Below are 15684 nucleotides of genomic sequence, written 5' to 3'. Positions count from 1 at the left end.
TTCCCTCCAACAGTTAGAGACCAGTTCCCATAGTTGCCTCTGCAAGGGGACCAAGTATTGACTTTGGTCTTGGGCTACAATGGGCTTTTTAAAAACAATGTGGGGAGAGGAAAATCTGAATATTGACCAAAAAGCAGTGACTTCCTGTGCTGTGTGTGTGCCTGGTCCAGGTCTTAGTTTCCATGGGTCTGTTACCTAAGAGAAGTTTTGTCTTTGTGGGATCCATCCCTCCCAACATCCATGGGTAGCACCTCACAAGGGGCTGGCTGGTGCCTTTTTTGACCACTTGATCCTGCTGGGTTGGAACTCAGTGTGGCACATCTACTGCTTCCTTAGGTGGTGTGCCGGTTTGAATGTACTGTGTCCCCCAACTGCCATTATCTTTGTGGTCTTGTGGGACAGACGTTTTGATGCTGGTTAGATTTGCTTGGAATGTGCCCCACCCAGCTGTGGGTGGTGACTCTGGTGGGATACTCCCATGGAGGTGTGACCCCACCCATTCAGGGTGGGCCTTGATCAGTGGAGCCATATAAAACATGCTGACTCAAAGAGACTGAACGGAGTGCAGCTGTGAGTGACGTTTTGAAGAGGAGCAAACTTGCTAGAGAGGAACGTCCTGGGAGAAAGCCATTTTGAAACCAGAACTTTGGAGCAATTGCCAGCCACGTGCCTCCCCAGCTAACAGAGGTTTTCTGGATGCCATTGGCCATCCTCCAGTGAAAGTACCCGATTACTGATGTGTTACCTTGGACACTTTATGGCCTTAAGACTGTAACTGTATAGCCAAATAAACCCCCTTTTTATAAAAGCCAATCCATCTCTGGTGTTTTGCATTCCGCAGCATTAGCAAACTAGAACAGGTGGTCACTCCTCATGAAGTGCTTCTTGCACAGTGGGCAGTGGAACTGCTTCTCCCCCGTGTGGGTTCAGTAGTGGTGGGTCAGCTCGCCAGAGCACAAGACCTTTTTAAGGCAGTCTGGCCAGGTGCAGGGAAAGGGCCTTTCACCTGCATGCACTCTGTAATGGGCTTTGAGATGGGAGGATTTTCCATAGACTCTCCCACAGCCACTGTAGGGGCACTTGTGCCTCTTTTTGGAGGCATGTTTCCCATTCACAGCCACTCCAGGGTGGAGGAGGGAGAGCAGGCTGGGCATGCTGCCAGGATCCTCTCTCTCCTCAGGTCTGTGGGAAGGACTTGACCAGATTTGGTGGTCATGTTGCTGTAGGATACTATATCCTCATCTGGACTCTTTAGATGGTTGCTGCTCACCGAAGGGGTCTGGATGGGTCAGTACTTGTTCAGGTCCAACAAGCTCTTGGAGATGATGACCAGCATGCAGTAATCCTTCCAGGTGTCCCCCAGGTCACCATGCTCCTTGGTCCCCTCACACTCAGATAGTATCCACTCAGGTCTGGAGTGCCTGATGCTCCTGCACTGCAGCGCCATTCGAAATGGAAACCAGACACTTGGCAGCCATGAAGCCCATGTAGGTGGCCGCAGACTTGGTCCAGGTGACAGCAACCCAGAGGGTGCTGCCAACCTTCACTGTGGCTGTGGAGGTTCGGCTTGCCCTGCTTTCACCTTGGATGATGAGTGTGGTGCCTCTTAAAAGCAACTTTTAAACTGAATAGTTTAGTTTAAACTAAATAAATAGACTTGTATTAAAAACTCATTCTATGCAGATTTGTTTGTCTTAGTGAGAACTACACATCTACTCAGGCTCTGGCCCCATGAGGGTTTTGCATAATGTGGGGATAGCTATCTCTGCTTCCTCATTATTATGGTCAACAGACTAATTTGTTTCTAATATCTTGATATAAAAATTTTAAAATATGAATTACCATGGAATTCTTCCAACACAGATTCCAAATGCTCCATGAAGAGTGAGAAAAGCAGGGAGAACTTTGCTTTCAAATTGGGTAGAAAACTGATTCTCAGTTTTCAGTAAGTTGCCTTCTTATTACAAACTTTCCCAAGATACAGGTTCCAATACATTAACCTTAACCACTTTTCTTCATGTAGCAAGTAATCTGTCAATCTTTCAGCTATATGGTATTTTTGATTAATGGTACAATTCTATTTTTACATCTTCAGAAAACAGAGGCCCAGAGAGGTAATTCAGCCTGTTTAAGGTAAACAGCTTCTGTAGGACCTTTGACAAGGCACTGCTTTAGCACCTCTTTGCATGTCATCTCCTGGTCTATTAGATGACTCCACAAAGAGTAGCTGTATGAGCTACTACTGTACATGGTATTTCTGCCAAAAGACTTCAGATCTCCCCAGTGTAATGTATTTGTCTTCCCTAGAAAGCCCCATTTTAGATTTATAATAATATTTTTGATAATTATTTTGATAACTGTTTTATTTCTCAATCCCTATTGTATACTCCTTGCTATTTGGAGATATAAATCTTAACACTTTGTACAATGCCTTGGGAAGAGATTGTGTTTGCACTTGAGGGATTTTATCTCTAAGAATTGAATGGAAAAATCTGTCTTCAAACCTTATAAGCTTTTGAAGGAAGTGTCAAATGGAGGAATTCATTTCTGGTTAGCAGCATTATTGCTGGAATGAAACTGATGCTACAGAGCCCATATTTACTCACTATTACTAACTTATTCACATTAGCTTCCTACATCTGCTGGAACAAATTAACAAGAACTTTTAATTTAAAGCATAGAAATTCATTCTCACAGTACTGGGGGATAGAAATCAGAAATAAAGGTGTCAGCAGGGCCATGATACCTTTGAAGGGTTTAGGGCAGAATACTTCCTTGCTTCTTCTACCTTTTAATGGTTAATGACAATCATCAGCACTCCATATCTTGTAGCTGCCTCACTCCAATCTCTGCCACCAACTTCACTTAGCCATTTCTTTGGTGTGTTTCTGAATTTCCTTCTTCTTATAAGGCCACCAGTCATTGGATGTAGGGCCTACTCATCCAAGTCAAACTCTTCACAACTTGAATATATCTACAAACCCTGTACTTCCAGTTAAGGTCACATATACCAAGTAGATAAGAATTCTTGGGGACACTTCCCTACCAAATATACTCATCTAAAATTTCAAGCATGCCATTTAGCTTATTCAGTTCTAAGATTAATCTAGTCAAATATGCCCAGAGTAGACTTTGAGAACATCCAACATCTTTGCTATATTTCACAAAAATTATTTGATGCAATTCAGTTTCCCCAGTAAACAAATTTGAGGATAGGAACTATTTTGTTTCCTTTTATCCTGTATACCTGGTTGAAGCCTGTCTAGGCTTTCAAATATTGCTCCTATATAATATGTTCAGGATGCTTTGTCATGGCTAGGGTTTCTCCATCCCAGATTCTCTTCTACTCACACCACTTTCTGGAGATTCCAGGAGCCATGGTTGCTTTGCTCACAAAGTACTCTCACCAAAGATTCACTGAGGAAGTTTTGACTTACTTTCAGAATGCTCAGGTTCTTGTTTGAACTAAACACAGTGCAGAGATCCTTCCAAAGACAAATACAGTGATAATTTTTCTGGGACCTGTGAGAAAGACAGCAAAGATCATCTACTAAAAAGTAATTATGAGGAAATCATAACAACTAACCCTATGGAGGGGAAAATATTTGAAATGGTGACAGAGTTTATGGATGTTTGATGGCCCAGACGTACCTCATATTAAAACAAGGATTGGTTCCAAAGCACCCATTCCTAGTCTTGACACCATGCTTCCTATTTTGAATGTTCAGCAGGCAGGAAGTCCAACAACAGGGAGAATTCAGATTCTAAGCTGTAGAGAATAGGAGTGATTCTGAACTTTTCTTAATGAAAAGTGGCATGAGATTGAAGATGTGAGAACCAGGAGAGGAAAAGTGAATTCTTACCTCTCAACCTGAGAATGTAATTATGATGCAGAATCATTCTCCAGAAATAACCCCTTTCCCAACTGCAGTGAGATTTTCTGTAAATTTTGACAGTGCTTGAGGAAGAATGAAGAATACATCATTTTAAATGTATTTTAAGTGAAAAGACATTTCCTCAAATTGTGCCACAACATCATTTGCAAACTTCTGATAGCCATGGAGATAGTGCAACAGTTCCTTTATGCCCATCCTTGAAGAGAATTGTTTATTCTCACTGGAATTTCCTTTGCATATCAGCAATTCCTGTTTGACCTCCATTGATATCTGGCAATTGAAAATTGTCTCTAACTCCTTGACTCTTTATTCATTCAGGAGTCCAAACAAGAGGTATCTCACTTGGGTCAGGCTGGGACCTTTAACCTTTCATCCATGGAGAGCAGTTTCTCCATATCCCCAGTATCCCACCTCCAGGTATCCCCATGTTCTTCCTCCTCACTCCTCATGACATAGAACATGGCAGGATGAAACTACTGGACACTGACTTGGATGAAGCAGTAGCAGCCCTCACAGCCTGTCCATCTGAAGTATATTGTCCAGGAATGGACATAGATCACCATCCTCTATCCCAAGACTCATGATATCTTCTCCATCAAACAATGTTGCTTGTGTCTCAATGTCCTTGGCAGCCAGGAGACACATCACTTTTACTTGGGTTTGGAGGTACTGATGGGGGCAGACAACAGGTTCATGTGTGAATTGCCTGCAGAGGAAATGCAGTAAGATTGACATGGTGGTCTGGGAAGTTGGATTGGGACCCTTCTCCATCTCCATCTGCAGTCTCAAACAAGAGCAGACTATCCAGCATGCAAGAGGAGCCAAGCCCAGGTTGAACAAGACAGCATTGCTCATCAAATGGAAAGCTTTCAGGGTTTGATCTTCATATTTCAAGTGTTTTAAGAAATATGCCTTTCTGTCACTGTCTTTTGGTCAAAATGTATTCTTCCAGAGGGAAGAGACAGTCTGCATAATATTACTCTCTCCCTCCTTTTTGTCAGTAGTGATATACAGTAGAAATAGCAATGCAAATAATCAAACATAATTGAGGTCTCACTAATTAAAAGTAGGAGAAGTGAATAGTCACCAATAAGAAGTTATTTCCCTTGCATACTTCCAAACACCAAACTTATGCCCATAAGATAGTATTTAGCAACACAGCTTTTCTACCTCCAAGTCTTCTTCTGCTTGTCCCCACTTTGGATCTTCTGTTGTTTCCACCTGTGGACACTATGAAAAACAATGTGGATGTGGGTTTGACTCAAATTATTTGTATTTCTCATATCAGACATTGTGGATAAATCAAGTTTTGAAAATCCTTGAGCCTATTTTTTTTTTGTATTATGGTAAGAGGTATAAGATTTACCATTTGAACATTTATAACATGCAATAGGCTCAATTTTAGCCCATGGCCCATAGTCTACACAATATAGAAGCTCAAGTGTTTGATGGTAAGACAATTGATTAAAATGGCCTCATACTGACAGAGGGGGTATAAAATTTTTGAATAGATCAGTGGTTCTTGCCTGAAGGCAGTTTGATTCCAACCTTTCCAAGGGTGATTGGGTGATAGCATTTTGCAGTGCCTGGAGATATTTTTGATTGATACAAATGTGGAGGAGAGGTATTGCTGCTAGTGGGTACAGACAACAGTTTCTGCTAAACACCCAACATTTGGATAATGTCCAAAAACAAAGAATGATCCTGTCCAAAAGGGAAATAGTGCCTAGTTCAAGAAACCCTGATGTATAGAACCTAACAGAGTCATCTCAAATTAGTCACTTCCATTAACAGTTATGCATTCTTTACTCTGTGAAATAATGGGGACATAATTACCTAGGCATGTGATATACTGCCAAGGGTAGAACTTCAATATAATATACTCAGGTTTCCAGGAGGTTGAATTCTCTTATAAAACCCCCTGGTTATTTTAACCATTAAATTCAGTTGTATTAAATATGTTCATGATGTTGCACTATCACCACCAACTTCTATTGCCAGAACTTTCCCATCAACACAAATCAGGACTTTGCCTATTAAGAAATAGCTCTCCCTTCAACTGTCCCAAAATGCTGATAACCTTATATCTACTTTGCTTCTATGAATTTGATTACTTTATATATTTCACAAATAAAGTAAGGCAAGGTAGCCCTCCCTTTTGTAGACAGGTAGTGCTACCATGAAAATTGGGAAAGAATATAGGATGGATGTTACTTAGAAGCAAGGGAGGCATATTACATGGTCAAATTGTGATGGAAGACTTTAAGCTACTACTGGACTGAGAGGATATTCAGAAGAGGAATGATAAAGTATTCTGAAATTTAGGGAAAATTAAGGCTTGGTGATCCCCTGATTACCCTTTGGGAGGGTCAGCATAGTTTAAAAGTTTAATAGATGATATCAACCAGGACAAGTAGAATGTGTAAACAGCTGGTCAGCCTACTGGGATATACCTAATTTGAAGAGGAGACAAAAGAACATGAACTCTTCAAGAATTAATAGCCCTATAGAAATGAAGAAAATGAAGACAACATATTTGACATGGAAACCAGAAATAAGGTATTAAAATATAAAATGGGCATTGAATAAATAAATATCATACCACCTGTATATAATATAGAAGAACCCAAACACTCATACATTGCTGGCAAGAATTAAGTTGATAAAACTACATTAGTGGAAACCATCACATTTGCCAAAGTTAAATATTCACATATTTTCTATGGCCCAGCAGTTTTAATCCTGTATATACACCCAAAAATAAATTAGTGCTTGGGTCTTTTAAATATAATAACATATGGAAGTCTATTCAGAGCAGTTCTGTTGATCATTTTCTAAAACATAGACCATAACAGGAGACATTTTTCAGGTAATAATATGTAAGACACACAGATTATCCAAGAAAAGCCATACAAAAATATCCTATAATTTAATTTATATAAGTTCATAGCAAACAAATTTAACCTATTGTGGTTGAGGTCAAAATAATGATATCATTTGGGGTTTTTGACTGAGAAAAGACAAAAGGGGATATCTGTAGTGCTGGAAAAGTAAATCCTCTATTGATTCTGGTTAATGATTAAACAGGTGTGTGGACTATATGCATAGATACTCACACCCAACCAATCACTAATCAGATTCATATAAGGGGGATACAATAATAATATTGATATTCTTAATATACCCAAATAGAGATTGTAATTACATAGACATAAATGCACACACAATGTAAATATGTCAAGAAAGTAAGGCAAAGGACAAAATATGGTTGCAATAAGATATTCACATTATAGACTTAAACCCTGTATGTACATAATTCCCCTCATATTTTTCTGTAATCCTTGTCTTTTTTAAGGAGCTATACCAAAACCAATATCTGAGTATTTTCTATGTGCTTGGCAGTATTCCAAACTCTTCCAGAGACCACAAGTAATTCTTGTAATTCTTACTAGGAAGTTCTATTATCTGTGATACATATGAGGAATCTGAGGCAGCAATTCTCAACATTGCAGCCCCCTTCCAAGCACCATCAGCATCAGCTGAGAACTTGTTAGAAATGCAGATTTCAGGCTCCACCTAGATTTACCCAAAATAGAAACTTTGTGGTGGTGGTCCAGCAATCTGTTTTTAAGCAACCCCCCCAGGTGACTATGATAAAAGCTAGAGTGTGAGGACCTCTGAGGGAAACTCAAGGTCCAAGTTCACATAGATTCTAAAGTTGAAGCCAAGATAATCAAGGCAATTTTACCCCATGACTTGTGCTCTCATTCATCAGCACAAAGCCTCACCCAATTAAATATAAAGCAAATAAAACTCCTTACATCCTCAGATGGTAAATGGGCAAAGCTTATGGATGATTTATAAAGATGCAATAGACTGTTTAATAAGTATAATGAGGGAGGGGAAGATAGTCAATCAGAAGATAGCCAGTCAGAAGAATGATTTTGCAAAGAATTTCAATGCACTACTGACTATAGGCTAATGATCATTAGGAACTATTTAACACCAAAAATATTCATGCTAAAATGCTAAGTAAGAGGAAAAAAACAAAAGAAGTAAAACTACATTTAGAGTGCTTCAATTGAAGCAAGATGAAACAATGATCTTCAATAGGAAAGTGCTACAAGAACATACACACCAAAATTCAGTGATTGTGTTTGAGCATCAGTACCACAGATGAGTTTATCCTTGTTGTCTTTTCTTGAAGCTGTCCTAGATCAGCATGCATTTGATTGTCTGAGGAAAAATTTGAAAGAATGTGTCCAGTCAAGTCATAGAGAGTCATCAGACAAGGAACCACACTGCTTGTTGTGGTTTCTTTTGGTTACTATCTTTAAAAGATCAATTTCAGGAGCATGATGGGATTAGAACTATATTTGACTGACCAAGAAAATTGGTGTGGTGGTGATCTGGAGATCATCAGCTTTTCATAGAAACTTGATTGTGGAAGTGAGGACTTAGAATACAGTTTTAAATGCCCATGAGATAAGGAAGGGATGGAATTACTTGGAAAGCATAACCATGCAGATTACAGCTTTAATATAACCATGAGATAAGGGAGGGATGGAATTCCATGGAAAGCATAATCATGGCAAAGAAAAAGTGATGTCTAATGATATTTTTAAAATATGCAGTCTTTAAAGATAAATAGCAGACAAAGCAAAGAGCACTATATGAAACATGTCAGTAAGAAAGGCTGAAACTCCCTATTTTGGTTTATTCAAACATTGGTCATAGATTGATAAAGTGGTTTCACACATAAAGAAAGCCAGCTGGATTTAGAGTTGACAGCAACTATGTCAACTCGAAAGAAGCCATCCAGGCAACAAAAGGTTACACCAATATCATGACTGTGCTTAATGTAATTGAATTGCACACTTTAAAATAGCTAAAATGGCAAAATTTTATTTTTTTTCCACTTTACCATATTTTAAGTCTTATTACAGCCACATGGTAAAACAAGAATGTGTGTGCCCAAGCCGAAATTGCAATCTGAGGCTGTTTGCTCTGGCTACTTAGGGGGATGGTGTATTGAGATATAATCAGAAATGAAGTCTGAGAAGGAAGCAATAGCACTTTCTAGGTTTAGTAAAAATTAAAATACACATGTTTATTTTAGATTCCTCAGGGTGGAGAATACTGCATACCTTCTGCTTCCCCCACTGACCCTGTTCAAGTAAACATGGAAACAAATTTAATTCTAGTTTCCATCCAAGCACCTGTTCAGCCCACTGCTCTGCATGAAGTTGTTCACTGCAGGAAATGGAAAGTCTCATTACTGAGTGAGTGCCATGTGATTGCAATGAGAGAGAACTTCCCTTGCTTAGATAATTCTCTCTGTCCTTGCATGGTGACAGGGGTTTGTTTCCACCCTCAATGAGTTGGTGGAGCAGGGAGGCAGAGACTTGAGTATATTCAAGACAGATAAAAGAGGCCACTTGACATGTAGCTTTCTAAATGAATAGCAGCAAGCAAATTGATGGAGCCAAGCCCCAGTGGGGCTAAAGGGAAATGCTTTCCCCTTGGAAGGGAGGCAAAGCAACTCCTCATTAGAAACAACCCTGGTGCTGATAAACATAGGAGCTGAGCTAGAATGAGTTGAGGAGGCTGTATCATCACAGCAAAACTAAGGCAAATGCATCTACCAAGAGGATTGAATTCACTATAGCCCTAAAACTACAAAGTTGTTAAAGATTCCTCACAGAATTAACAGAAGCCCCTATTTTTTTTTTTTCAGTTTTTCTTGGAGCTCTCTCACCCCTGGTGTTTGAGAAGCAATGTTACAAACCTTTGATCTCCATAAGCACTTTCCTTTAGCCTCCAAATCTGCAGTGTTTGCATTCTTCTTTCAAGATAAAGGAGTCACAACAGTCCAAATTATAAATGAAAAGACTGAAGTGTAGAGTAGCACTACCTTTCAAGTTACAATGGGAAAGTGGTTGACTGCATATTGGCAGATGGATCCTTTTTGGGTAATGGAAATATTCTATAACTGGCTTGTGGTGATGGTTGAACACTCCATAAGTCTACCAATAACAACATTATGTTATATGCTTCACATAGCATAATTTAGGGTACATAAATGATACCATAATAAAATTCTTATAAAGAAAAAGCTTTGGAAGGAACAAACTGCATATGGAACCATTATCAGCTGTCCCCTCCAGACTAATTTCTCATAAAGGGAGGAGTTCAACCATGAGGAATCAAAACTCCTTCATCTCATTCCATCAGGTAAAGTTTGCAAAATTATACCCGAGTGAAGTGTCAACCAATATTTGCTGCTCACTTAAAGAGGAGATGGAGGAAAGAAGGTAAGGTATGAGAATGAGTACTCACTTCTGTAAGGGTAGAAATTCCTTCCCATGTCCTCCACCTTCATTTGGTGTGCATAAGGCAGGCATGTGGCAAGACATGGGCAGCTGACTGGTGAGTGGGGTTTGGTGGGAGTTGAGGGCACTTGGTGTTGTAGGGTGTCATTGGCAGCAGTGCCCAGTTATCCCCTGGTTATGGTGTGCAGCCACTGTGGTCTTGATACCCATGGCCAGTGACAGCATTTGACAGGGTCAGAGTCAAGGGGGTGCCCAGGCCCTCTTGCCAGAAATCTTGTCTAGGTTCCTAGCATGGTCTGTCACAGAGCTTTAAGGGCCAAAGGGGGTCTCCTGCCCACCCCAACTTTGTCAGAGGTTATAGTCAGAGGAAAGTTCCAGTAAGATTTCCTCTGTTTCCCTAAGTTCTTTGATTGGCCCTTGTGACCCTGAGTGGGACAGGACCTTCCCTTCCATTGCTCACACTTTCTCCCTTGGTGTGATGGTCTCTCTCTGTTATACAACCTTAATTTGAGAATCACATTGAAATCTCCTGTGCTGCTACTAAATGATTCCAAATTAATTGATCTGTGGTGGACCTTAGGAGTCTTTGAAAGCAACTTAGGTTTAACTTTGTAAGCAAGCCAAACTGTTTCCCACAGAAGTTGCACCATTTTCCTTTCCCATTATTGCAGGATGGTAGGTATTAGCTAATGAGGAATCTGAACATGAAGACACTGACTGCTCTCCATGTAAGGATCAGATAGCTTAGGAGTCTTGCTGCTCTCATACCACCTAATGCTGTTACTTCTAATAATGAAGAACAAGTTACTTCTTTCAATATCAAAGTCTATTTAACAGAATGTCTACCCCAAAATACTCCCATAAAATTTCTAAATAAGAGAAAGTGGAAAGGTCTTACTATAATAACTGAGACAAATTATTCATGCCCTTCAAGTCCTATAGTAGAAAATTGTAACTAAAAGAGAAGCTAAGCAGACAAAGCAAGAAGGAGAGACAGTCTTAAACAGGGAGATATTAACATGTTTGCAGACTAGTAAGGAGACTAGTAAGATTCCTTACTAGACCTGTCAAAGGGAGTTCTTCAGACTGAAAGGAAGGGACCTAAACAGTGGTTCAAAGCAGCATAAAGAAATAAAGAGCTCCAGTAAAGTGGTTCTCAAACTTGGCTGGAATTACAGTCTTTGGGAAGCTTTTTAAAGAAACCCGTGTCTGGGCAGCCCTGATCTGACCAGTATATAAGAATCACTGGGCAGGAGGCACAGGTGAGTTTAATTTAAATGATGTCCCTGGTGAGTATTATGTGCAGCCCAGGTTGATACCCATTTGGCTGAGAGTATGGCAAAATCAGGTTGAGGAAATTGTCTCCACCTCTCAATAATAATGCTGGGTGAAGAAAAGTCTAAGTAAGAGAATTAGGGCCCAATAGCCAATCACAGAGCTTGACAGAAAGAGAAAACCTCTTCTCCTGAAGCTTTTCTATACCTGTAGACCTCATAGTCAGGAAGGAGGACCAGGTACAGGGGAGGTGAGTAGCAGCTTGCTTCCCTACTTCCTTTCCCTATCCTGTTTGCTTATCTTTTAGTTGAGTATTTTTGGTCAAATTCCTTCTCTTTCTCTGAAAGTTGGCATATAAGGCCATAAATGATTACTGAGGTTTCAAGTCAAGTTCCTTTTTGTACAAAGTCAAACAGACTTGGAGGGGAGACTCTGATAATTACCCCTTATATAAGTTTGTGCTGCTCCTTTTCCTTTTGTGAAATCTCAGGTCTTTTCATTTGTAAGAAGGGAATGATTGACTTCTTAGTCATTGGTCATTCTCTGATTTAAGAAGGTTGCAAATGCTGAGATCTAGAGACTCACACATAGTTTTCACTGATAAAATGAGCCTAGTGTTTGTACATCTTTATTTCTCTTCCCTTGGGGAATTTTGACTGTATGTGGAGATGGAAATCCAAGGAAAACCGAATAGACAGGACACTGCAACTACATGGAGTCATGAACAACTCTATAATTTTTGGCTCTAATACACACACTCCTCTTAGACTTTCTCTTATTCATTGGTATATACAGCACTTTAGAATCATTCTAGTTCAGCATCTGGGCTTCAGTCTTATGTGCTTACATGCACAAATTGTTTTCCTTACCTGTTATGCCTTCTCTAAAGTTAAACCCATTCACCTGTGTTCTGACTGAGACCAGGCTCAATCAAGTGTTCAATTTCAAGTTTTCTCTAGGCTTGTCACTTTTATCTCTTGAAGCACCCTCAATTCACTGACTCCATTTAGCACTTTCTCTTCTTCTGCTTTGGAGAGAAATCAAACAATGGTGGTGTGGGTCACCACATTCCCAGTGAGTCTTCATAGCACCCAACATAGCAATTTCAACCAGTTACACTTGTGAATGGTGGGAATTTCAATTACAAGACTAGAGGCAGGTGGAAGCAGAAGGTCTTGTAATACTACTGGAAGGTTTCAAAAGCATGTGCTTGTGTTTTCCTTTCCACATGGAAATAAACCACTTTGCATCCCCCTCTAATTTCACCCACATTTTCACCAAGAATCCTGAAGTTGTTTTTACATCATCTCTGGGTGATCCACAGAGCTATCTGCTTTTATGTCCAATCTACACTTGTTTATCATCTTTCTGTTTTACCACATTGTCATACTATGGAGTATGCTTTGGCTTTTAAAAAGAGGGTTTTTCCTTGAGGAAACCTTAATGCTAGCTGGTTATTTTGCAGTTAGATGAGCCACAATGTTTCTCTAACAAAATCCATGTAGAGAACCACGTGTTGGCATTCTGTCCTATACTACCATGTGTTCCACATGCTTATCCTTTTTCTCCAAGCTTGCTCATTTTACCTCAGAATTTATGAAAGGTTGTTAGGTAGTCATGTATGTGTTTCTTGTAGTTTCCCATCAGTAAGTTTTAAGAACACAGTCCTGGTATCACCTATATAAAATTCCCTTCACTCCCCTCTCCTTTAATTTTTCTCTCTCCCTTGTCCCTCTTTCCCATGCACCACCATTTGATATTTGCTTCTGTTCATGGTGAAGGAAGTTGATAGAGATGGTGTAACCTTCCTAACTCACTTGAGTCTGAACATGAGTTGAACCAGCTTTGCCTAAATGAGAACAGGGAAGAAGGGCATTGTTTATGCATGACAATCACACATTATCCAGCAAATATTAGCAGTGGGGAGACCCTTGATAGGTGAATGGGATAATCTGTTGGCCATCTGGGCTGGTACCTAATCTTTTTCTCTTCTTAACTACATTTGTAGAAATATCATTCTACACTCATCTCCAAGTAAGTATATGTCATTATGTTTTTAATCCATTGCAATCTGGTTTCAATCACACCATTTCCACAAAATTGCTCATAATGTATTGTCCACTAAATACAAGGGATATTATTTGGTCCTCCTGTTGAAGGCCTCCATAACATGATTGAAACATTCTTACTTTAAATATTTCCATATATAAATAAAATGCATGCTAATGAAAGACAGAAAAGTAAAGACTAGTAATATAGATTTCACACTACATTGAGAGCTAAACACTCCATTGCCTGTTTGAATTACATATGCTCTTTCCATAAACATTCTTTTCCTTGCTTCAATTGTAACCATGTTGCATGAATAAATGTGTGTTGTACAGTGATAAATAGCCTTAAAAACCATATCTTGACACTTTTTAATTTGTCCCCTAGCTTGACAGAACCCTTTGATCAGGTGACCTTTCTCCTTAAAATTTTCCTGACTTTGTTCTTGATTATATATTAGGATTACGCTTATTTGAAACAATTAACAGAGGGTTTAAGATTACAGGTTTTGGAATAAGATTGCTTTGATTAAAATCTTGACTTCAATGCTTGGCTGATGTATGAACTGGGCAAATATTTAACCACCCATTCTCCATCTTCTAAAAGGAATCATCCTTACATGATTAAAATAGGGCTTTGTTTTATACACATAACAGGTGCATTCAGATATAGATGATTGGCAATTAGAAGAAAAATAAAGGCAGAAAGAGAATTAAGATGTTTAAAAAAATTCTTCTAGGATGAATTTTGTTTACTTATTGTTGCTAGTTTGTTTATTTGCCTCATTTATTATAAAATGTGATAAGTATATTTGTACAAGCAATACTAGTTAAATAATGAGGTTTACAATTTGCCCCCTATATATAACAGGAGAGCACTGACATTGTGGTCAGCCACTGGGGGAGGGGACAGAAGGCTGTCCCAGCTAGGACCTCCAGGCAACACCACCCCCAGCTCCCTGAATCAGGTGCCTTCCCAGCCTCCCACTGGTTGACTACTTTCCTCTGGGTAAGAGGTCAAGGACACCTTGGGCTCTGCAGGCTGCTGGGGCACACACATGAGAAATAAAAATCTTTGTAATTCTGTGATTAATTTTGTTTACTTATATTTACTTGTGTGTTTATTTGCCTTATTTATAAAATAAATGTGATAGGTAGATTAAATAAGAAATACTTATTTAATAATGAGGTTTGCTATTTGAGATATTCAACTTACACAAAGGGTCTTGGAATGTATCTTTTAAGTCAAAGGAAATCCTACTCTACCTCATTTAACCCTTACAACAAAGGCCCAATTAAATGCTGAACACATAGGTAGCATAAAATCCCTGTGGGGAAAGGGAAATCTTCCCTCATAAAAGGTTACCTTTTAAAATGGGAAGAAATGAATTCTGAAGGAAGACATTTGTTTAGATAAACAAGTTTTTAAGTTTATAATGTGAATATTTTACTAATTTTAGCCCTTTGCCTCAACTTGTCCCTTATATGCAGTCTCTGATACTGTTTCCAATTGACATATTTCTTATTGGTGTCCATCTCAAATGTGTAGGCCCATATCCTCAGGTTATGTCTCAATGTCTTACTTGGTCTTGGCAAAAATTTCCATAAATGATTGACTAATCCATATTTTATCAGAGAGTCCATATTGTACAATTCTATAAACAAAATCTGTTTTCAGTTTATGTACCTTCAATATTTATATACAGAAGTGTTCTCTGTTTAAGTTTTTAGGTATATTTTGGTATCTGTTTGTAGCAGAAGAAGGTCTACTGACTACAAATCATATTGCTAATCCAACTGGTCACCTTACAACTTCCTAGACTTAGGTTTATTTGCTAAATTTTAATAACCATTGGATTTTTGTCTGGAAGTGTATTATGATTGGATAATAATCTGGGAAGAAGATTCTTTTTAAAGGGGCTTCACATGCTCGTTCACAGGTTTCTGTTTTTCATATAACTCTAAATATTGGGATATCCTCTCAGTCACCATCCTGTCCTCTCAGTTTGCACATCTTTGTGAGTAAAAAGTGCCATTTTGACTATTTAAGTATACAATTTGGAGGCACTAATTAACTTCACATTGTCATGCAACAATCCCTTACCTTAGGATTTTTTTTATTTTTCCTTCCCT

The 15684-nt window shown here is 39.0% G+C and overlaps 1 pseudogene; it reads right to left on the bottom strand.

Moving 5' to 3' along the window:
* Positions 1-252: 252 nt before the first annotated feature.
* Positions 253-4357, bottom strand: LOC119524723 (annotated as a pseudogene).
* Positions 4358-15684: the final 11327 nt, after the last annotated feature.

Source organism: Choloepus didactylus (genome assembly GCF_015220235.1).
Source record: "Choloepus didactylus isolate mChoDid1 chromosome 11 unlocalized genomic scaffold, mChoDid1.pri SUPER_11_unloc5, whole genome shotgun sequence".
Lineage (NCBI taxonomy): Eukaryota > Metazoa > Chordata > Mammalia > Pilosa > Megalonychidae > Choloepus > Choloepus didactylus.
This window is presented reverse-complemented; position numbering and strand designations above follow the sequence as displayed.